The sequence below is a fragment of the Rhineura floridana genome, chromosome 13 (assembly GCF_030035675.1).
Source record: "Rhineura floridana isolate rRhiFlo1 chromosome 13, rRhiFlo1.hap2, whole genome shotgun sequence".
Lineage (NCBI taxonomy): Eukaryota > Metazoa > Chordata > Lepidosauria > Squamata > Rhineuridae > Rhineura > Rhineura floridana.
The window spans coordinates 37707077-37732336 of record NC_084492.1 but is presented as its reverse complement, the minus strand read 5'-3'; positions in this window follow the sequence as shown (position 1 = coordinate 37732336).

The following is a 25260-nucleotide window of genomic DNA, read 5'->3' as shown; positions in this document are numbered from 1 at the left end:
CCTGCCCTTGGGAATGGTCAGCAGTACTTATGAGATCCAAGTACCAGACATTACTGAAGTGGTTCAAGGCTGTGCAACTCACACAATAAAAGTTGCATAGGCTGATTGGATACCTGACCTGTAAGAACTTGCCATCTCCATGGATGTGAAAGATAAAAGTGATCAAACAAGAAGAGATATGCCCTGCCACTGGTGTTTTTGAAGCATCTGGTGCATCATCAGAATTATGGACTAGGTGGGCCTGTGATTTGATCCAGTGATGGAAATCCAGTGATGAATGGTGAAAAGACATCGGGGATCCAATGGCAGAATAGTATCTGCAGGGAAATCAAAACAATGACATTTAGATATGAGCAATATAGATTAAGGCAGGTCCATATGTACATGTGCATAGTCCATGAGCATGGTCCATCTCTTGATGACTGCAGCAGCATCAAGTGATGACTTCACCCCATGTGAATGAGCCACCCCAGACAGAAAGTTCATATCACATCACATCATACACCCTGCTTTTTGGTGGAGAGAGTTGCTCATTCAGCTTCAAATCGAGAGCTGAGCAATCAAGTCATGGACATTAACCAGCTCTGTGACGCTTTGACAGAATCCTAGAGCTGGAAATGACCTCAGAGGACATCTAGTCTAACCACCTACTACAGCATCTAACCTCTGCTTAAAAAACTGAAACAGAGAAGAGTGTGCCACCTTCTGTTGAAGAGCCCATACCGTCAGTTCTTCCTAATGTCTAGTCTAAACCCTTTTGCTTGTATTTTGAACCCATCAGTTGCCCTCCTAGTCCTGGAGCAACAAAAAACAAATTTGCTCCATCATTTATGTGGCAGCCCTTCAGATTTTTGAAGATGCCTCTCCTATAGCCTCTTAACCATCTCTTCTCCAAGCAGAACATCCCCAGCTCTTTCAACCTGTTGAGGCAGCCCCACCACCACCTTCCTTGGGGCTACTGGAGACGTGTGCCCTGAGGGCAGCCAGAAGCCAGGAAGTCCATGCCAGGAAGCACAGACCATCCACACCTGAGATGGTTGGCCTGAGAATATTTTGTACCATTTGTTCAGGTTCCAGTTTTAAATTTGGAAACCTCCTTGGCAGAAACGCAGTGTATATTTATTTATTTATTTATTTATTTTATTTTATTTTATTTTATTTTATTTAGTTTAATTTATATACTGCCCTAAGCCCGAAGGCTCTCTGGGCGGTGTACAAAAAGATAAAAACAAGCACAATATATAAATACAATAAATACAATAAAAAAACAAACAAAAAAAAAACAATAACGAACCAAACAACATCCAAAATACGGAAATGCTGTTTAAAATACACTTTAAAATGCCTGGGAGTATAAAAAGGTTTTCACCTGGCGCCGAAAAGATAGTAGCGTCGGCGCCAGGCGCACCTCATCAGGGAGACTGTTCCACAGTTCAGGGGCCACTACTGAAAAGGCCCTGGTTCTAGTCATCACCCTCCGAGCCTCTCGATGGGATGGCACTCGGAGGAGGGCCTTAGATGTTGAGCATAGTGTACGGGTAGGTTCATATTGGGAGAGGTGTTCCACCAGGTATTGCGGTCCCATGCCGTGTAGGGCTTTATAGGTCAAAACCAGCACTTTGAATCTAGCCTGGAAACAAATAGGAAGCCAGTGCAGACGGGCCAGAACAGGTGTTATATGAGCGGACCTTCTGGTCCGCATCAACAATCTGGCCGCTGCATTCTGGACTAGCTGTAGTTTCCGAACAGTCTTCAAGGGCAGCCCCACATAGAGCGCGTTGCAGTAGTCCAATCTAGACGTTACCAGAGCATGAACAACTGAAGCGAGGTCGTCACTGTGCAATAAATAAACCAGCCCTCCCCTTCTCCTGGGGCTTGGTCCCAAGGCCCGTCATCACCTTTGGCGTCCTCCTCTGGGTGTAACATCAGTGCCCTCTTGTGCCTCCAGTACCCAAGGATTCACAAAACTAAGGTATCCCAGCCAGGGCTGCTGTACAAGTGCATATCTGGCATTTGTTGAAAGACAGCTCATGCACCCTTCCTCTCTTTCAATGAAATAGTCTAATCTCTCGTTCATTTCAGAGGAGCTTGCGCAGGAGAACTTCCTGGTGGATCGTGGCCTCCCTCCCCTCCTTCCCCCCTTTCCTCCTTCAGCTGGTATTTCTCCCTCTGACTATGATGCATGGTAGAGCTAATCTGGCGTACTGCCATTAATTCCAGCACAGCTGCTGCACCCTCCCTCCTTCCCTCCCTCAAGGCACCTTGCTTATATGCGGCTTTGGAGCCTCTCAGCAAATTAACATCATTTGTTCTCCAGAACATGTTTTTATTTCTACACGACATGCATAGCTGATTACCATCCGGCTGACTTGGGGGAGCCTGGCCGTTGGGGTGCATATCCCAGGGCCTGGCCATCAACACATCCTTCCCTTTGTCCCTTCCTCAATCTGGCCCGTGGAGAAAGAACGCACAACTGAACCTCCTCTTCCTCCTCCTCCTTATTCATCATCATCACCATCACTGCATGGCAGTCTTTCTGTTCAAGGCCTTTTGCAAATCAGCACTTCAGCCATTTTCTCTCCCTGTGTGATCCTGTCTGTTTGAAAACAGAAGGAGGGGAAGAGGAGGAGGAAGTTGCAGGCACAGAGGCTGCAGCACAGTCAGTATTCAGAGGCTGCTGTTCCTAGGGAGCTAATCCTAACACACAACTCTTCACGGAACAAAGAAATGCAGGGGATCTGGAGATTTTTGCCCCCAAACTGGCTGTTGTTGCATATAAACAAAGGGTCACCTTGACCCTAGAGGATGAGAATATGGGTGAGGAAGGATGCGTCTTCACATGCGCAATAGAATGCACATCTCATTCAGAGAAAAGCAGTGCAGATAAAGTTCACCCTTATCCAGACTGGGAAGGACTTTGTCACACAACACATGGTTAAAGGATGGGATTTAATGCCACAGAATCATAGCAAAGTAGAGTTGGAAGGGGCCTGTAATGCCATCAAGTCCACCCCCCCTGCTCAGTGCTCACGATGTAGTGATGGCCACCAGCTTAGAATCATAGAATAGTAGAGTTAGAAGGGGCCTATAGGGCCATCAAGTCCAACCCCCTGATCAGTGCAGGAAACCAAATCAAAGCATTCCCGACAGATGGCTGCCAGCAGCTTGGACAGCTTTAAACTGGGATTCAACAAATTCATGGAGACTGACTATCCATGGCTACCAGCCACAACAGTTATGTTCTACCACCACTGTCACTGTCGCTAGGCCTCAAAATGCCAGTTGCTGGAAATCACAAGTGGGTAGAGTGCTGTGCACTTAGGATGGCCACTGTGAGAAGAGGGTGCTGGACTACATAGGCCGTTGGCCTGATTCACACCCTGGATCAGAATGCATACCCAGTTTCTCCCTGTGGTTCCCAAGCCAGCAAGTAATGGTTGCATGCTAGCCTATTTCTTCGTAGCTGGATCAGGGAGGGCAAATGTTTGCAGAGTACTCTCAGTGCTTGAAATAGGCTATGTGATGGTATCACTAGTCTTCGATTTATAAAAATTAATATTTTTCCACGTCCTTTCTCAAGATTTCCTTCCTTGCATTTGGATCCTGCCTTGTCTCCATTCTGAAGGACCCAAGGAGAGCTGGGCAAGAACAGATGAAAGCACAATAAAAAAGTCTATACAATCAGCAACATTCAGTGAAGCTAAACGGAGAATTCAAAGCACAGTAAAAAACAAACACAGATAAGTCCAAATCTTATCCAGTGCCATAACCCTTTTGAATTAAGAATGTTTGGGCCAGTGCAGTGTAGTGGTTAGAGTGTTGGACTAGGACCTGGGAGACTAGGGGTTGAATCCCTACTCAGCCATGAAGCTGACTGGGTGATCTTCAGCCAGAAGTCCCTCCCAGTCCTAACCAGAGATGCTGGAGATTAGCCACAGCAAGGTTGCTGCATCATTTGACAAAGAAAAAGCAAGTCCCCTTCCCCCCAAAACAGGCAACCTTCCAACCAAAGGACCCCCCTCCCAATTTTTAAAATTTAAAGTTGAGAGTGGCACAAGGAGTTGGTGGGCACCAATGGGGTGGGGTGTCTGAAAGCACCATGGTGACCATAGGCTCCAGGTTGGGGACCCAGATTTAGATTCACGGTGGGCTCTCCATCCTCTTGGCCTAGCTGCATGGCCCCCAGCCCAGCCCTCTGCACTGAGCAGGCACCAGCTTAGCATGAGAGGGAGCCAGTTCCCTTGAACTTGGCTGGGCAGCTTGTCTTGGCAGCCACACTGGGGCTTTTCACAGGGCTGCTGCTATGCTAATTTCCTTTTCACACTACACTACCAGTGAGTTGCTGCGGAGCCCCTCCAAGCAGTGGGGCATATGTTTTGATTAGCCAGCCGTTCCGTTCCACAGAGCCAGCCTATTCCCTTAGGTCTAGCTCTGTTTGGGAAGGGGAGAGGGGGGAAGGAATCCTTTGTGAAGGGGGGGGGTGCATGCAAAACTGTGCCTGCTTGTAAGATGGCCAGTCACTCTGGAGGCCAATACAGAGAGCATCGGTGCTGGCACTCAACTGGCAGGGCCCCCTGCTGACTTGGCTGGAGCTGGGTAGCAGGAACTCTGCCGATTCTGTGTGGCAAACAGTTTTGCAATTAGGAAATCAAGACAGCATTGGTGCAATACTGAAAAGCAATGGAGTTGGTTGGCAATCAGAGGGGAGGGGCTCAGGATGTGGCAGAGGAGGGACTGCAGCTCATATCTTTGCATGCATCAGAGAGAGCCAGTATGGAGTAGTGGTTAGAGTAGTGGGCTAAGACCTGGCAGACCAGGGTTCAAATCCCCCCCACTGAGCTATGAAGCTTGCCGGGTGGCCTTGGACCACTCACAATCTGTCAACCTAACGTCTCTCACAGGGTTGTTGGGAAGGTAAAACAGAGACAGAGGAGAACCATTTAAGGAGCCTTGAGCTCCTTGGAGGAAAGGTGGGAGATAAAATGTAATGTAACAATAATATAATAATCAAGCGGAATGGCTGTAGCTCAGTGGCAGAGCACCTGCTTTGACTGCAGAAGGTCCCAGATTCAATCCCTGGCATCTCCAGGTTAGGGATGGTAATGTCCTTCGCCTGAAAACCTGGAGAGCTGCTGCCAGTCAGTGCAGACAATACTGAGCTAGATAGACCAATGGTCTGATTCAATAGAAGGCAGCTTTCTATGTTTATAGCTGCTTGCACAGTTGCTATAAAGTCCCAGGTTCAGTCTGTAGCATCCCCCATTCAAAGGGCCAGGCAGCAGCTAGCAATGGAAAAAGGACCTTTCTCTGTCTAAGACCCAGACTGCTGCCTGCTGCTAAGTCACAGGAGACAATTCTGGCTCAGTGGTGCAATCCTTCCTGCGTCTAGGAACATAGGAATCAATCGGATACTGAGTCAGGCCATTGCTCTATCTAGCTTGGTGTTGTCCACACTGACTGGCAGCAGCTCTCCACGGTTTCAGGCAGGGATCTTTTCTCAGCCCTACCTGGCGATGCTGCCAGGGACTGAATACGGTACTGACTTCGTGTGAAGCAGATGCTCTTCCACTGAGCTGCAGCCCTTCTTGGGAACAGAGGAAGCTGCCCTATCAAACCACAAGTCGCTCTGCAGGGTTTCAAGAAAGGATCTCTTCCTGCCCTACCTGGAGATGCTGCCAGGGGTTAGACCTGGGACCGTTTGCATGCAAGGCAGATGCTCTGAGGCTAGTCCTCCCCAGCTGGCCAGGGCCTGCTCAGCTTGCCACAGCTGCACAAGCCAGCCCCTTCCTTGTCCGCAACTGCCAGCTGGGGGGCAACTGGGCTCCTTGGGACTATGCAGCTTGTCGCTTGCCTGTGAGCTATGGCCCTTCCTCATTCTCAGAAGCTCTGTGTGTGTGTGTGTGTGTTCCCAGCAAGCATGGCCAGCGGCCAGGGATGATGGGAGCTGTAGTTCAGCACTCTTCAAGTACATGAAAGGTTGTCACATAGAGGAGAGCCGGGATCTCTTCTCAGTCGTCCCAGAGTGCAGGACACAGAATAATGGGCTCAAGTTGCAGGAAGCCAGATCTCAACTGGACATCAGGAAAAACTTCCTAACTGTTAGAGCCATGCAACAATGGAACCAATTACCTAGAGAGGTAGTGGGCTCTCAGACACTGGAGGCATTCAAGAGGCAGCTGGACAGCCATCTGTCGAGAATGCTTTGATTTGGATTCCTGCTGTGAGCAGGGGGTTGGACTTGATGGCCTTATATAGGCCCCTTCCAACTCTACTATTCTATGATTCTGTGAACATCTGGGGAGTCAAAGGCTCCCCACCCTGGCCTAGACAGAGCAATAATCTCACCTGGTATACGGCATCTTTCTGTTCACCTGCATGGTCCTTGCTTAGCTCTCCCAGATATCTCCAAGACAGAGGACATGAGCTGGAGCAGACACAGAAGGCCCAGCGCAATGTGACACGGAAGATCCATAATTGGAGCTCCTGACATTTTCATTTTTCCTGAACAGCAGCTGCAAGGAACTCCAAATTTGATCAGTGCAGTGCACGAGAGCAGTGGGCTGGTTAACTCTGTTCCCGGCACAATTTTCCTGATCTATATCATCCCTTGAACTGGCTGTAAGCCCCACATTGGGGGAAATATCATTACCTGTATTCCCTCCCCCTTCCATGAAATTAACAGCAGCTTTGCTGGGTGGGTGAGTGGACACACAGGGAGAGCGAGAGAGCTTCTGCTTCTGCACTGGAGCCCTTCAAGGCAGCTTTTAAGTAAAAGATCCAGTCTTGGATCTTCTGTGTCACACACGCAGCTTGGTCCACAATTCAGTAACCGTCAGGCTGTGCTAGGCAAGTCTTTGACTTGTACAAGCGGACAAAAGAGTGATATTATCCCACAGTCATAAAATCAGGGATAGTTCCGGGCTGCAGCAAAGTCAGGCACTTCCCAGGGCTCCAAGTCCTGCTGCAAGAGGCACACTGTCACTCCAGGTGTTGTCTTCATCTTGCGTGGAGCACCCAAGAATGTCAGGAGCAGCTTTCAGGAATTCTTAATATTCTTGTTATTGTTATATTGTTAGAGAGTCGGTGCAGCGTAGTGATTAGAGTGTTGGACTAGAACCTGAGAGACCAGGGTTCGAATCCCCACACAGCCATGAAGCTCACTGGGTGACCTTGGGCCAGTCACTGCCTCTCAGCCTTGGAGGGAGGCAATGGTAAACCCCCTCTGAACACCGCCTACCATGAAAACCCTATTCATAGGGTCGCCATAAGTCGGAATCGAACGCAGTTCATTTTCCATTTATTGTTATTATTATTTCACCTCCCACACGTGCATTTCAAGACAATGTACAAGACACAATAAAAGAGCTAAAAACAGTAAAAAAAACCACAAACCCACAGAAAACAATAGCAGGCATATGTGAAAAACAAAGTGGCCCCCGTGGCAGAGACCCATTCATCCAGCTGGGGAGGCTTGTCAGTACAGAAATGTCTTCAACTGCTTTCAGAAAGTGCAAAAAGAGGGAGCTGTTGTATCTCAACAGGAATACTGTTCCGCTGAACACAGCATTCTGAGCAACTGCTCTGAGTTACTGTGGAGTGGGCTTCTGAGACCTTTGGAACTTGCAGGAGAAGCTCTCCTGCCCTACCAGATATATAAGGGTTAAGGTGCTTCCTCAAGTAGCCTTGTTCTGAGTTGTATAAGGCCTTATATGTGAATATATATCTTACTTTCCAGGCAAAGTGGGTCCAGGGAGAGGCCTTTGCTTCCCACAGTCATAAGAGCATAAAGACATAAGAGCAATCCTGCTGGATCAGACCAAAGGCTCATCTAGTCCAGCATCATGTTCTCACAGGGACCAACCAGATATCTCTGGGAAGCTCACAAGCAGGACCTGAGCGCAACAACACTCTCCCCACTTGTGATTCCCAGCAACTGGCATTTGGAGGCAGGGCTTGGAAAAGTTACTTTTTTTGAACTACAACTCCCATCAGCCCAATCCAGTGGCCATGCTGGCTGGGACTGATGGGAGTTGTAGTTTTAAAAAAGTAACTTTTCCAAGCTCTGTTCGAAGGCACTCTGCCTCTGTCAGTACATAGCCAACATGACTAGTAGCAATGATAGCCTTTATCCATTTGGCAACCTCCCCCCTTTTAAAGCCATCCAGGTTAGTGCTCATCACTATATCTTCTAGGAGCGAATTCCATAGTGTGTGTAAAAACGTACTTTCTTTTATCTGTCCTGAATCTCCCATCATTCTAGGAGTACGAGAAAGGGACAAAATCTTCTCCCTACCCGCTTTCTCCACACCATGTGCAAACTTGTACACCTCTATCATGTCCCTCCTTATTCACCTTTTTTCTAAACTAAAAAGGCCCAAATGTTGCAATGTAACCTTTCTTGATATGGAAGCTGTCCAATCCCTTGGACATTTTGGTTGCCCTTTTCTGAACCCTTTCCAGCTCTATAATATCCTACTTGAAGTGAGACAACCAGAACGGTACACAGCATTCCAAGTGCGGTCACACCACAGATTTGCATAATGGCATTATATTGCCGGTTTTATTATCACTCCCTCTATTAATGATCCTTAGCACGACATTTACTTTTTTTTTTTTTTACGGCTAGTGCACACCAGGTCAACACTTTCATCGAGCTATCCACTACCACGAGCCAGAGCTGATGTCTCACTTCCTCTCTGTGTTGTGTCCCACACCTATACAGAGGCCACATCCACACTTTACATTTAAAGCAGTATCATGCCACTTTAAACAGCCATGGCTTTCCACAAAAAGAATCGTGAGCACTGTAGTTTGTAAAGGGTGCTGTGGTTAGGACACCCCTATTCCCCTCCCAGAGGTACAGTTCCCGGAGTGGCTTAACAATTCATTGTTTTTCCCAGAGAATCCTTCTTTAAGGAGAATAGGGTTCTCCTGAGCCAGTGCGGTGTAGTGGTTAAGGTGCTGGACTACGACCTGGGAGAGCAGGGTTCGATTCCCCACACAGCCATGAAGCTCACTGGGTGACCTTGGGCCAGTCACTGCCTCTCACCCTTGGAGGGAGGCAATGGTAAACCATCTCTGAATACCGCTTACCATGAAAACCCTATTCGTAGAGTCGCCATAAGTCGGGATCGACTTGAAGGCAGTCCATTTCCATTTCCAACCACTCTCTGCACCCTTCACAAACTACAATTCCCATGAGTCTTTGGAGGAAGTAATGACTGGGAGGAAGGGCAGGATATAAATCTAATAAACAAACGAATCAATAAAAGTGATATGACACTGCTTTAAATCTATAGTGCAGATGGGGCCTGGCGCTCAGATTAATAATGCTGCCCGCCAGATAAGCGCAAAACATCTAACCAGCTCACCAAAGCCAGAGTCAGCAGCATGTCAGCACATGCCAAGTGCCACAGGGCAAGCTACTATATGGCAGAGCTGACTGTCCAGCTGCTTGCCCAGAGGGAATAGCTGCCTTCCTTGGGCCAGTGTGCGGCTGACTGATGCCAAAGTGAGAAAGGGGAGGCAGTGGAGGGGAGGAAAATCTCCCTCTCATAGCACGGGGAGCGCCATCCCATGAGGGCCTGTGGGGAGAAGGTCTGCCCCTGCTGGTACCCAGGAGCTGGCTAGCTGAGCAGTGGTGTCAGCAGCTGCAGAGGAGGAAGGGGCAAGGCCCTTTATCAGAATGCAGCCTGGGCAGGGCCACGATCCATCGTTTGGGAAGCTGCAGAAGGCTTTCATGTCAAAAGGCATCAAGGCTCTATGAATATTTCATTAGCGAAGCAATGTGCTGTTCTGCAGCGAACATCTGGCTGGGGTCTCTGGAGGCCTCCAGGCTTTGTGCAGGAAGCAAGGACTGTGAAATATGGAAAGGGAAGGGAGAGAGCAGTTTGGGAAAGAGGGGGAAGGAGAAATGAGGCAGGGGAGGACCCGGGTTGCATGGCTCTAGTCTACACGTGCCTGTCCAGATGCCCTTGCTTTCCCACATCAAGCCCCACGCCATGGGAACTGGGGCTGGCTCCAAGGTTGAATTTCCCTATTTGCATTTGCAATGGGCACACAGACATCATGTTGCAAAGGTGGTGGTTGCCACAATGTCATCATCCTCGAGCTGGCCCAGTTTTCTGAATTTCACTGTATCCAAGAATGTGGTCATTGGCAACAGTGCACAGTCCAAGCATTTCCCTCTGCGCACCCTCAGTGACACTGTAGGTGGTGCATACCTTGTGTCATTTGCACACACACAGCCAAAAGCACTGCACACCCTGCTCCAGGAGACCACTTTAACTGGCTTCCAGTCCAGTTGGGACAGCGGAAGCAACGCTCCAGAGCACAAGATGTGTTTCCAGAAGCCTGGAAAGGATCCGGATGGGCCTTCTATGCTGAGGCCAGGCTGGGCTATGCTAAAATATGGATCAGCTTTATACCCATACAACACTCATGGCTTGCCCCAAAGAATCCTGGGAAATATAGTTTGCTAGGGGTACAGAGAATTCTTTGTTCATAGAAACTGCCTGGCTGCCCCTAGGCTCTGGAACTCCCTCCCTAGGGAGGCAAGAATGGCCTCCTCTGTGCAGTCTTTCCGCTGACAGCTAAAGACTTTTTTCTTCTGGCAGGCCTTTGGAACTGAAGGTTTTAAGGGTAGTGACTGAAGAGGATGCTGTATGTTATTGTTTTACTTTTATGCTCCTAAACTGGGTTGCAGTATTTTAAGAGTAATTGGTTTTAACATCTTAATAGTTTAATCCTGTTTTAATGCTGATTTTATATGTTTATATGTTTTATATTTTTATAGGTTCTTAATGATATGTACTTATTTTTATCTGGAAGCCGCCTTGAGTTCCAGTTTGGAAAAAGGGCAGGGTATTAATAATAATAATAATAATAATAATAATAATAACCTAACCCCATACCCCTCTCAAAAATACAGTTCTCAAGGTGCCCTGGAGAAAGGCAGTGAGGCAAACATGTCCCGATGCACCCAGCATATCCTGTATCAGAGATCATCCACCAACTGAGCTTGTTGCCCACTTAGGGATGGGGGAGAAATTCGGTTCAGGTCACGTTTTAACGTGAGCCTCACTAATTTGGCATTATCAAAACAATATGCAAACTGAAACTCACTTCTCCTTCACAACTGGCACCTTCTCTGAATTTTGCAGTGTGCTTCTCCAACCCCATTCTGAACAAACATGCGTATATATTAGGGGAAAGTGTGCATTGAAATGCATATATTAGTGAAAATAATGTGCAAAAATATATTAGGGGAAATTGCTTTCAAAAATGTGTGTACTAGGAGAAATGCACACAAAAATGCTGACAAATTTTTGGGAAGACTTTTAAAGATTGCCAATTGATGAAGAAGTGCGGAGAACTGAAAGCAGGAGTGGGAGAATTAGCAACAGAGAGAAACTGAAATCAACAGATTCATCCATCCCTTTAGCCTGCTTGACTTCCCCCCCCCCGGGAAACGTCCAAGGATCAAAATTCTGTAACTTCTCCTAAGGTTATAAAAATGCCCAGCCTCTGTAGAGAAGTCCATTAATACTCACCTTCTGTCACTCCTTCCTTCTTCCCAAATGTATGTGACCTTTCAGCTTGTTTATGTGATCTAAGGTCAACACTGCTGGACTAAAGCCAATTTTTGCACAAATCCACCTTCAGATGTTTGGTGAATTTCTGCTGCTAATTTCTTTTTAGGGGGTGTCTGGGAGCTGTTTATGCCTGCACACAACTGCAGCTGCACCCTGATCTCACAGAGACAGCTCAAGCTGTTTCATCTCCCCTGCCCCCTGCCCCAGGGGTGGATGTATGGTCCATGGGGCCCTCTGGGCAGCCCTTTTCTGGGGTCCTATTCATTCACCTTTGCTATTATATGACTAAACAGCCACTACGCTTTAATCAGAGAGCAGAAGAAATGGAGAGTGGAAACAACACAAGACCCTAAAATACTAGAATTCAACAATGGCAACTCACATTTCAAAGGTATCCTCTCAGTCAACGATGTATACTGATAACTCGTGGGGGGCCCTCAGCCTCACAGAGCTCTACCTCTGCACAATTGCTCTTAGCTATTAATCTGCCCCTGCCCCCCCCACTGCATCAAAGTTACTGGGGTGTGCAAGAAAGGAAAAATGGAGAAGGGGACACAGATGTCCTTGTGTAACTGCAGCGCCATGCCTTTGTTTTTAGTTAGAAACTTGTCTGCTCCTTTGGAAGTGCATCGGTATAGGGAAACTCACAGGTATTAAAATGGAAATGGATTGCCTTCAAGTTGATCCCAAATTATGGCGACCCTATGAAAAGGAATTTCATGGCAAGCGGTATTCAGATGGGGTTTACCATTGCCTCCCTCTGAGGCTAGTCCTCCCCAGCTGGCTAGGGCCTGCTCAGCTTGCCACAGCTGCACAAGCCAGCGCCTTCCTTGTCCGCAACTGCCAGCTGGGGGGCAACTGGGCTTCTTGGGACTCTGCCGCTTGCCCATGGCTGCACACGTGGCAGGGCACATTAACCCCTGAGCCACTCCCTGTGGGGGTGATCTTTAGCTGCCCCTTTACACCCAGGAGACAAGAGCGGGGATTTGAACTCACAGACTCTGGACTCCCAGCCAGGCTCTCCTCTCCACTGTGCTATAATACCAGATGTTATTAAGGGCCAGGAAAATGAGAGAGAGAGAGAGAGTATTGAAATGCCACAAAATGGAGCATAGGGAAGTGGGGTAGCAGATTGCTCAAAGGCAGCTCCTTTCTAGAGGTAAGCTGTTACTAGGGACAGGGATTGGCTATGGATTTTGGGTGAGTGTTTTTAGATTGCTGGGGGGTTTTGTTTGTTTTTCTTTTCTTCTCTGTCTTTTCTTTTTTCCCAGAGATTATTTTTTTCACTTTGGCTTTTGCGACTGATCCCAAGTTCTAGGAAATACTAGCAATCCAAATACATGGCTAAAAAGCTGTGGCCGCCAGCTCTGCACCTCACCATAACATCAATCTAGGAAAAAACAAAGCAGCCTCCCCACCATGTTGACCCCTAAGAAAATTCCATAATCCATATTAAGTTAATGATTTCATTAGGCCAACCTAAACAAAACAGTATGCAAGCTTCTGAGTTCACTAGAACTCCTCATCAGCTGGTTTTTGGAATTCCAGAGGTGGGGAATCAGCTTCCCATTAGGCCTTGCAGTAATCTGATACCTGAATAACACCTCAAAGAGCTTCATCTGAATGTCTGCTACCTCCTCTCCCAGACTGCCTTAGAACTCTTGCCAGATATGGACTCAGGGAGTTCACCATCAGCCAGGTTTTCTCTCCTCACCCCATTTTGTCTGCAATCGAGACTGATGAAGAGTTCTGGAGAAGTTGGAAGCTTACACACTGGTGATCTTTTTGTTGATCTGCCTAATAAAGTTACTGCCCTAATATGGATTGTAAGATTGGCCATGGACAAACTGGAGAGCCTTAGTCATACCAGTGGTTTCTCTACTTTACCCAGTCCTCGCCCTATGCCAATGCACTGGTTATTTTATCTGTTCAGCATGGCATATGCCAAACATAGGAATCTATTATTATTATTATTATTATTATTATTATTATTATTATTATCAGCAGCAGCAGCATCAATAATAATAATAATAATAATGACCCAAAGGTTTGAGGGCTGTTTACAATTTCAAAACACATAATTCAAAACAGTTAAAAATAACCAAAAGAAAATAGGATGAGTCCTAAAAATATACATCTCAGGTGTCAAAGTCCAAAGTAAAGAGGTGCGTCTTCAGCATTCACTGAAAGGTGTGTGTGTGTGTGTGTGTGTGTGTGTGTGTGTGTGTGTGTGTGTGTGTGTGTGTGTGTGTGTGTGTGTGTGTGTGTGTGTGTGTGTGTGTGTGTGTGTGTGTGTGTGTGTGTGTGTGTGTGTGTGTGTGTGTGTGTGTGTGTGTGTGTGTGTGTGTGTGTGTGTGTGTGTGTGTGTGTGTGTGTGTGTGTGTGTGTGTGTGTGTGTGTGTGTGTGTGTGTGTGTGTGTGTGTGTGTGTGTGTGTGTGTGTGTGTGTGTGTGTGTGTGTGTGTGTGTAGAGAGAGAAAGAGTATCTAATACGTATCTAATATATCTAATGCACTGGTTCCGAAACCTTTTCCCCCGCAGACCACTTGAAAATTGCCGGTCTTGATGGACCATTTAATAATTTTCCTGCTTGTTTTAGCCGTTTTAATGCACTGTGATGGATGCTGTATGATTTCTCATTGTACTTTCATTGCTTCTTTTATTTCTTGTATTGGACTTAATTCTAGATGTAATACCATAAAATGAAATGTAAGAAATAAAAGAAGGAATAAAAATGCAACTGGGAATCAATATGGATATTTAAGGCAGACATGCCACGGACCAGCTGAATGAAGCTCACGGACCACTGGTAGTCCACGGAGCACAGTTTGGGAACCTCTGTTCTAATGCATCAGTTAAACAGAGTGGGTTCTCCTCACTATGCCTGGCCTAGCCTGAAAAGCTAAAGGTAACCGTGTCCCCATTAAGTCAGACCTAACACACACATTCTGTGGACAGTTTCCACCCGACCTGATCTGTGGAGGTACTAGGACAGACCCAGGCCAAGCCAGGGTGATCCATTAAGCAGACCATTTTTACAATTGCTGGCCTTTAGGGGAGCTGATTCCCTTCTGTTAAACTGTCTCTAGGTTCTTCACTGAAGGAACCATATTTCTGTGCTCCCTTTCTCAGTGAGAAAGTCCCCAGTCTAACGGGAAGCAGCTTTTCTAGTGGGCCCATGCCTAGCATGATGCCTGCCCAAGGCCCAGTTGCTCTGCTGTCCTCCTGCATCATTTGAGGGCGTTTCCTCTTGGTGTGTAGAAAGGAAAGCTGGAATGAACATGTGTGTGTATGTGTGTGTGTGTGTGTGTGAGAGAGAGAGAGAGAGAGAGAGAGAAGGGAAGGAGAAAATTCACAAGCAAAATTCTTGCATCTCAAATTTGCCTGCAGAATGGACATTTCCAGTACCTTAAGTTGGAATTGCTTTCACCATGAATGCTGTAACAATAAAGCATTTTAGGCAAAGCAAATATTGAATTTGGACAACAGATGTTTACATGATCCACAAGGTTTGGATTTTGTTTGTTCTTTGAAATGGGAAAAAAAAGTATCAATGCTGAATTTCAAAAATGAAATTTCAACAGGCTTGGAACTTTGAAATTTTGTCCCATAATGCACAAAATTGCATTTCAGCTCAAGGCAAGAAACAAATGCCCCTTTGGCAGTGGGAGCTGCTGGGATTTCAGTGGGCCACATCTGCATAATCTACAAAAGGATGATAGTAGATTTATTTATTTATTTATTTTATTAATTAAACTTATATACCGCCCGACTAGCAATAGCTGTCTGGGCGGTGTACATCAAAAAATACAATAAAATTACACAATCTCATAAAACAGAATATATAAAAACTGTACAAACTGAATGAAGATCCTTGCATGCAGAAGGTCCCAGGGTCAATCTCTGGTGTCTCCAGGCAGGACTGGGAAAAGCTCCTGCCTGAAACTCTGGAGAGCCACTGCCAGACAGAGTAGACAATATTAAGCTATGTACCACATGCAAAGGTTTCCGTCACTGGTGCATCCAGGCTTTGCAGTGTCTTTATCAATGCCAGCCCCCAATCCCACCCCACACTGAGCAGGCCAAACCAATCCCATACGTTGCTGGAAATGGATTGTTCCAGCTCAAACCACCGGGCTTGTCCCAAGAGCAATCCACTGGATCTGGGCTTGTGCCATCAAAGGGTGTCCTTTCCTCAGTTCCCTCAGCCAGGGCGTTTGTGCAGCCTTGCTGAGGCCTGAACTGGAGGGGGACCGTCAAATCCAGTCCCCTGCCCAGACTAAGACAAAGCCTTCCGCCGCTGAGGGGAAAGTGATGGGGATTATTAAAGACAAACCTTGACATTCTATGGATCGTCCTTGCAGGCGTGGACAACACGAGCCAGAGAGGTAGAAACACCAAGGCACGCTACATGCTGCAGGACACCGCTTCTTCGAAGGGACCAGTGCAGGATGACCCAGGCTCTCATCTGCTCAAGAGCCACAGCCATGCACAAAGGCACACTAGTGGTGTGTCACTGCACACTGCTAGCAGGCGAACAGCCACACACACAAAGGTGGATACACACAGAGACAGGCACACAAATGGTCTTTTTTTTCTTGGGGGGAGAAATAAAAGTCAAATACCTCTTTTTCCGTTCCTCCTCCAGATGCACCATCCGCTCGCTACCTGCCATGCTTTTTTCCAGCTTCCCTGCCTTCCTGCCTTCCTGTCTCTCTCTCTTTTTCCTCTCTTTCGCCTGGGCTGCTGCGTCTCGGCAGCCCATCCTCCATGGCACCTCTGCCAACTCAGCTGCCACCTGCTTCGCAGTGGGCTGCCAGCTCCTCAGCCTCGGATGTTCCTTTTTGGCCCCATGCTGCCTTCTGGCATCCTGGCAGAGACGCCGCTCTCTCGATGGCATGGGTCCATTTTTTCCCCCTCCTCCTTTGCGAATCGGCTTCCCCGGCTTCCTCCTTTGGTTGCCACTGGAGCCGCCTGCAGTGCCAGCTCAAGCTCTTAAAGAAATTGGCAGGGAATAAACCAGACTCCTGCGATCCTCTCAGCTGCTGATTGTATAGCCATATATTTTTGGAAGAAGAGTGGGGGGAAAGAGGAGACCACGAACAGCCCTTCTGTTTGGAGTAAGTGCTGATGCCAGGCTGGCTGGGGGGCACGGGGGCTGCGGTGGGCTTGGCAGCCGTGTTCCAGGAAGAAGTATGCCAGCTCCGCTTTTCCTGCTCATGCCAAAAATAAAGGAGGGAGAGGGAGAAAAAGGAACCTTGATCAATTTCGCATCCCAGATTTTCAACAAGAAGGGCCACTGTCCTCGGCGTCACCCAGCAAACCCTACCCTCCTCTTTTCAGCATGGAGGTCACCAGAGACATGTCAGGCTGCTCAGCAAAATTTGTGCCCCCATTGCTTTCATTTCCATCCTCTCTTGCTGTGTGGAAAGAGGTGTGTGTGTGGGGAAAATAACGCTCCAGGAACAGCAGCTCAATCCCTGGCTACTTTGGCAAACAAACCTCAGTCCTCCTGATGCATTGAAACAGGAACTCCCCAAGACACACCCCTTACCCATCATTCCTCTCTGTCTCAGGTTTGCAGAGACCTTGGCAAATGGAGAAGGTTTGCACAGAGAAGAGTCTTTGCACTGAAGGGTTTGGGCACTTGGAAACAGACCTGGGAAGTTTTATCCCAGGTCAAGGCACTCTGAAATGGCCTCCAGGGAGGAAAGGACCAGTTGATGTTCCTCTGGTAACCAGTCCCGTGGGTATTAAGAGATACCCCTGTGCTTCCGTAATGCCCCAAGAAGCAATCAGTCTGTAGAGAAGAGAGGAAAATATTTTCCTTACCTCAGGAGCCAAAGTTGCCATCTGCACAAGAACCTCAAGCAAGGCCTCCTGGGTGCTTAGGGCTTTGCAGGAGGGAAGAGGCAACACCTTTTTATCAAGCCATGATATCATGGCCCCTCTAATCACCCGTGCTAAGATTTCAGACAACTGCCTTAAGACTGGGTAGACCAGGAAACAAACCTGGTCCCTCAAACTTGCAAAGTTTGTGCTCCACTATGAAGCTACCGTGCCTGTTGGGACAGATGAGAAGAGACTCTCACACAACGACTTGCACACACACACAAGAAGCTATTTTTATCTGTGTTCTTAGGGACGTGTATCACAGCCACAGTTCAGTTTTTGCAGATAAGGGTCATGGCTTTAAACTCATGTACGGCTATGTAAAGGAGCAGTAGATGAATATTGATACATCCGAAACCATCCTTCCCCAACCTCGTGCCCTTTAGATGTTAGGAAGAGAGGGAACACTCTGTATTGTCCACACTGACTGGCAGCAGCTGTCCAGGGTTTCAGGCAGGGGCCATTCTCATCCCTCCCTGGAGATGCCAGAGTTTGAGCCTGGGACCTTTTGCGTGCAAGGCGGAAGCTGTACCACTGAGCTATGGCCCTCCCCCATGCTGGTGGGGACTGATGAGAGCTGTAGTTCAAACTTCCTGGAGAGCAGGGGGTTAGGGAAAGCTGTCCTAAACAGAGACAGGGGCCAGGGGTTTGTTTTATCCTTCAAATTCCATCCTAATCTTTCCTGGCCTTGAGGCTTTGGCTGTTTTTCACTGCTTACCAGATCTACTATTGTTACAATCTTTTTGCTCTCTGTTCTGAAGCAGAGCTTTTAACATGAAATAGTAACTCGGTAAGAAATGAGATGGACACTAGGGAGAGGGCCTTTTTAGTAGTGGCACTCCAGTTTTGGAACAGTCTTCCCAGAGAGGATCGCCTATCGACATCTTTCTTATCTTTTCAGTGCCCTTCCTCTTCACCCAGGCCTTTCAAATGACACATGAAGTCTGGGCTGCTCAGTTTTTAAAATCTGTGTTTTAACTCCAGAGGTGTGGTGAGTTTTCATTTTTGCTGTATCTATGCAACTTTTTATTGATTTATTTTTTTCAGCTTGTAATTAGATTGTCTTTCACTTATATAGTCTAAGTCGCCCAGAGAACTTTGTGCTATGGTGTGGTATACAACTGTCATAGATAAATAAGCAAAGAAAAGCTAGCAATGGCAAAAGTAGTGGAACCAGCAACAGGCACAGACTCAGTGATGGTAGGAAACCTCTGGAAATGGTCCCAAACCAGTCTCAACTTCAGACTAAGTTGAGAAATTAGCGAAGGGCTCATCCAGACTGGTGGGGTGTTTTCTCGTGTGGCGTATTCTGCAACATGTCATTGGCGCAAGTACATTAGTGGTGGATTCATACGGGACCATTCATACATATTTCCACTTGATTAGTTGTTTCCCCAGTTTTACCACATTGTTGCCATCAGGAGGGGCACTCTTGCGCTGTAGCGCACTAAAAGCTGGACAACCCACCCACCCTGCCACCTGGTAAACATTTGTGGTATAAAAAGTTATAGGATTTGAACAGGAAACTACAGGACATGCATGGGGTCGGAAACAAAGCAGTGTGTCCACCCTGAAACCTTTGCAGGTGCAAACAACGTTAGAAGCGGGATCACATATAGCCCTCTCCTGTGTAGAGCTCATACAGCTCCTTGATATACTCCAGAGCTGAGAGTGATGAAACAAGATAGGAGGCGGCTTGAGCTGAGATGGAGACTAACTCCCGACGGATGCAATTATGTGCTGGTTTGTGCTTCTACCAAGCTGTATGTAGGAGCGGTGAGGGCGGCAAAAAAACAACATTTTGCTGCCGCTATTAAGTCATCTCTTTGCCGCCCAGTGGAGCTTTTTAGAGTTGTCCGAGGGCTACTCCATCCAGGCCTTCAGGACACGGTAGAATCATCGGTGGCCCGCTGTAATGAGTTTGCTGAGCACTTCCAGCATAAGATCTCATGCATCCGCCGGGACTTAGACTCCCACTTTATAGCAGTTGATCTTAACGAGGTGTCCGGAGCACAGTCTTGTCATGTTTTATTGGATGAGTTCCAGTTGGTTCAGCTCGAGGATGTGGACAAGGTACTTGGACAGGTACGTGCAACCACTTCGATACTGGATCCTTGCCCCTCCTGGCTAATAAAAACTAGCAGGGATGGAACAGTTGGCTGGGTCAAGGAAGTGATAAATGCCTCTTTACGAGAGGGAGTGGTCCCTGGCTGTCTAAAAGAGGTGGTGGTGAGACCACTTCTGAAAAAACCTTCCTTGGACCCAGAAAATTTCAGCAGCTACAGACCAGTAGCGAATGTTCCATTCCTGGGCAAGATCTTGGAGCGAGTGGTTGCTGGCCAGCTCCAGGCACTATTGGATGAAACCGATTATCTAGATCCATTTCAATCGGGTTTTAGGCCTGGTTTTGGCACTGAGACGGCCTTGGTCGCCCTATTTGATGACCTATGTCGGGAGAGAGACAGAGGGAGTGTAACTCTGTTGATTCTCCTTGATCTCTCAGCGGCTTTTGATACCATCGACCATGGTATCCTTCTGGAGAGGCTCGCGGAGTTGGGAGTTGGAGGTACTGCTTGGCAGTGGTTCCACTCCTACTTGGCGGACCATCTCCAGAAGGTAGTGCTTGGGGAACATTGCTCGATACCGTGGGCACTCCAGTGTGGGGTCCCGCAGGGGTCGGCTTTGTCTCCCATGCTTTTTAACATCTATATGAAGCCATTGGGAGTGGTCATCAGGAGTTTTGGAGTGCGTTGTCATCAGTACGCTGATGACACGCAGCTCTACTTCTCCTTTTCATCTTCTTCAGGTGAGGCTGTTGATGTGCTGAACCGTTGCCTGGCCGCGACAATGGACTGGATGAGAGCTAACAAACTGAGGCTCAATCCTGACAAGACTGAGATGCTGCTGGTGGATGGTTTCTCTGATCGGATGGTCGATACATACCCTGTCCTGGATGGGGTTACACTCCCCCTAAAGGAACAGGTTCGTAGTTTGGGAGTCTTTTTAGACTCTTCCCTTTCACTTGAGGCTCAAGTAGCCTCGGTGGCACGGAATGCATTCTATCAACTTTGGTTGGTAGCCCAGCTACGTCCCTATCTGAGTAAAGAGGACCTTACATCAGTTGTTCATGCTCTGGTAACCTCGTGTTTGGACTACTGCAACGCGCTGTATGTAGGGCTGCCTTTGAAGACAGTTCAGAAGCTACAGCTAGTGCAAAATGCGGCTGCCAGATTGTTAACAAGGACTAAGCGGTCCGAGCACATAACACCTGTTCTGGCTCGCCTGCACTGGCTACCAATATGCTTCCGGGCCAGATTCAAAGTGTTGGTATTAACCTATAAAGCCTTATACGGCGCGGGACCACGATACTTGTCGGAACGCCTCTCCCGATACGAACCGGCCCGTACTCTACGTTCTACTACGAAGGCCCTCCTCCGGGTTCCGACTCATAGGGAAGCCCGGAGGGTGGTGACAAGATCTAGGGCCTTCTCAGTGGTGGCCCCCGAACTGTGGAATAGTCTCCCTGAGGAGGTGCGCTTGGCGCCGACATTGTTATCCTTTCGGCGCCAAGTTAAAACCTTCCTCTTTTCCGAGGCATACTAATTTAAGTTAACATAATTTTAAAATCTGCTGTGATTGATTTTAGATTGTTTTATTTTTATATGTTTTTGGTTGTATTATATTGTGTGATTTTATTGTATTTTGTTGTTCACCGCCCAGAGAGCTATTGCTAGTCGGGCGGCATATAAATTTAATAAATAATAATAATAACCGCCCTGATAACAATGTGAGCACGTATAATCAGGACAGCACAATAAAAAGGACATCTGAACAGGCCCTGCTTTCTTTGCTCTCAACATTTTCTTTTGTTCCAAATCTCTGTATTTTGACATGAAATAAGGACTCAATGAAAGTTCAACACCCTGAGCTGAAATGCTGAAAATGAAAAGGTGTGTACTATGGTCTCTTATTGAGTTCACTCATTATTATGTGTGGATATTCCCACCCAGAACCCGAATAAGCAAAGGCATCCACAGATCCTGTTGACCCCATGCTAGTAAAGTGCAAATTTGCCCTCAAGGTGCACTGGATTAATAAATGTGGTTCTTGATGCACATAAAAAGAGAGGCCTGCATCATAAATCACTTTCTTCACTCCTTAAAGTGACAAGATCCTGCACCTAACGCAGGTTTCGCTGCTATGAAAAAATGGACTTCAAAAAGTGACTAGAGGGGCAGGTGTCAAATGAAAGCACTCTCTGGCTTTTGCGTCCCACAAAAACTGCAGGACAGACCGGAGCTTTCATCTGATCCAGTGGCACCTGCATCAATTAAGCTAGGGGCAAAAATAGGTGGTGGCTATTGCCTATTGGGACTGGCAAGATGGAGCCAACTAACTCCAAAGAGAGGACACCAAGGAGAGCCTACACAGAAGATCTCAGTGCTCAGGCAGAGCAGTATGGGGGAGGTGATCCTTCAGCTATCAAGGTCCCAGGACATTGTGGGTCATCACCAACATCTTGAATTGGAAACAAAAGTGTATTGACAGCCAGAACAATCCCTTAAGGCAGCCTTTCCCAACCAGTGTGCCTCCAGATGTTGTTGGACCATAATTCCCATCTTTCCTGACCATTGGCAATGCTGGCTGAGGCTGATGGGAGTTGTGGTCCAACAACATCTGGAGGCACACTGGTTGGGAAAGGCTGCCTTAAGGACTTATTTCCTTATTCTGTTTTATTTAAATTACATTATTCTAGACCAGTGGGAGCCTGCAGTGGTGAACAAGACAAAGTATTAAAACACTGTTCACAGCTAAGGGTTTTTGTTGTTGATACACCCTGCAGCTGTTGGTTTTATTTAGGCTGGATATGGTTACATTTTTAGACATAGGTTTTTTGGGGGGTATTTAAAAATGCTTTATGGTGATTTAAGATCAGACCAAAGGCTCATCTAGTCCAGCTTCCTGTTCCCACAGTGGACAGCCTGATCCCTTGGGGAACCAGTGAGCCCTGAGTGCAGCACGTCACTGTTTATTGATAGCTGCTTTGGGTTTCCTTCATGTGAACAAGGCAGGATCTCTCTTTTAACAAAATTAATAAAGCAAACACTGTCTGTGCATTGGTTGAGAATGACCACATGGATTAAAACCAAAGCTATCCCTTCATAGCCTCTTTGGCAGTATGGGTGACCTGGTTAGTATCATGAAACAATAGACCCGCCTTCCTCAACCTGGTGCTCTCTTGATGCTTTAGATGATAACTCCCATTGGACCCAGCCAGCAGGGGTGATAGGAACTGTAGTCCAACATCTGGAGGGCACTAGGTTAAGGGAGGCTCCAATAGAAGTATAAGCCATAGTACCAAGAGATCCAGCAGCTGCCGTAGTTGGAACATTCAGAGCATGTGACCTCCCAGAGTAATTCTTCTGAGGCTCTGACACTCATGATGACAGTTTGGGGCACCTTGGGATGCTTGACATGGTCTTCTGAATCTCAGACGTGTTCTCTGGGAGAGAACCCTTCCTCGGGACATCTCTCCCTTCTCAAGACCTGCAACAAGCTCTTTGCCTGCTATGGCTCCCTGGCACCTTACATGTGGCGGCACTTCGCTACTGAGATCTGGGCATCACCAAATGTGTTCATCTAATTTCTGTGAACATGGAACTAATCTCCATCAATCATCATTTGAAACAATTATGGTAATGGGACTATCTTGCACGCCTTTCCCCTTCCCAAGTGATGTGGCAGCAACTTGATGCAAGCACTTCACATTGAGGTGCTCTGGTCTCCCGGGATCCACGCTGACAGCTACATCTCTCCAGTCTCCAGAAAGGGAGTGGCATTGATAAGGACCAACAGAAGGCTATGGTTATGTATCACCATGGCCCAGGACTCAGATTCACTGCTCTCATGGTGACATAAGAACATAAGAACATAAGAAGAGGCTGCTGGATCAGGCCAGTGGCCCATCTAGTCCAGCATCCTGTTCTCACAGTGGCCAACCAGGTGCCTGGGGGAAGCCCGCAAGCAGGACCCGAGTGCAAGAACACTCTCCCCTCCTGAGGCTTCCGGCAACTGGTTTTCAGAAGCATGCTGCCTCTGACTAGGGTGGCAGAGCACAGCCATCATGGCTAGTAGCCATTGAGAGCCCTGTCCTCCATGAATTTGTCTAATCTTCTTTTAAAGCCGTCCAAGCTGGTGGCCATTACTGCATCTTGTGGGAGCAAATTCCATAGTTTAACTATGCGCTGAGTAAAGAAGTACTTCCTTTTGTCTGTCCTGAATCTTCCAACATTCAGCTTCTTTGAATGTCCACGAGTTCTAGTATTATGAGAGAGGGAGAAGAACTTTTCTCTATCCACTTTCTCAATGCCATGCATAATTTTATACACTTCTATCATGTCTCCTCTGACCCACCTTTTCTCTAAACTAAAAAGCCCCAAATGCTGCAACTTTTCCTCGTAAGGGAGTCGCTCCATCCCCTTGATCATTCTGGTTGCCCTCTTCTGAACCTTTTCCAACTCTATAATATCCTTTTTGAGATGAGGCGACCAGAACTGTACACAGTCTTCCAAATGCGGCCGCACCATAGATTTATACAACGGCATTATGATATCGGCTGTTTTATTTTCAATACCTTTCCTAATTATTGCTAGCATGGAATTTGCCTTTTTCACAGCTGCCGCACACTGGGTCGACATTTTCATCATACTGTCCACTACAACCCCGAGGTCTCTCTCCTGGTCGGTCACCGCCAGTTCAGATCCCAGTTCAGACACAGAGGATGAGGTAGATTGGGGGCAATGGCTCCAGAAGTACCCACCTCCCCAAAGACTCACATGGGAAGGGGAGCACCAGGAACTAGCTGCTTTCACTCCCAAAACTTGAGGAGATCACACTGCCTCCTCCTTGGACTCTTCCTCAGAACTTTCCCCATATCCAGAGGCAGCAGGAGGATGTCCATCTCCACTGGAGCCAGTGCTTGAGGAATAGGGACCCAACCATGTCGGTGCGTGCGTATAGAGATCATACAAGGAAGAAATCCAAGCGTCGCATAGAACAGGAAATAAGCCAGGCCAGGCAAGTTTCTTGTAAGAGTCTTTACTAGCAAAAGACATAAGACACAGTTCTCTCCACAAACGACTTTTCCCCCACACAGAGCTTCTGCAAGAATCCCTTCTTATCTGCTTGCCAGCCAGCTGCTGACCTTGGCAAACCTGGCGCTCTGTTCTTCCAGCTTAACCCTTCTGCTTCAGGTTTCACTCTCTCTGCTAAAAACCCTGTCTGTGAGTCTCACAGAATGCTTCACTGACCAACAGAGGTAGATTGGGGGCAATGGCTCCAGAAGTACCCACCTCCCCAAAGACTCACATGGGAAGGGGAGCACCAGGAACTAGCTGCTTTCACTCCCAAAACTTGAGGAGATCACACTGCCTCCTCCTTGGACTCTTCCTCAGAACTTTCCCCATATCCAGAGGCAGCAGGAGGATGTCCATCTCCACTGGAGCCAGTGCTTGAGGAATAGGGACCCAACCATCTTCCTCAGAGGTGCTTGAGCCATCAACCTGACAGCAAGCCTACTTCCCAGTTGGCTCCGGGCCTTTGCTGGAGCAACATTCTGAGCCTGCTGCTTTGAGGTGCCTTGCATCCAGCCTGAATCTGTACCCAGTGAGACAGTGAGCTGACCGTGGTCCTGAATCTCCTGTTGAGTAGCCAAGGCTCCTGCCAAGATCTGCTAGTACCTCGCACAGGTCCCAGCCTAGAACAGGACATCATCA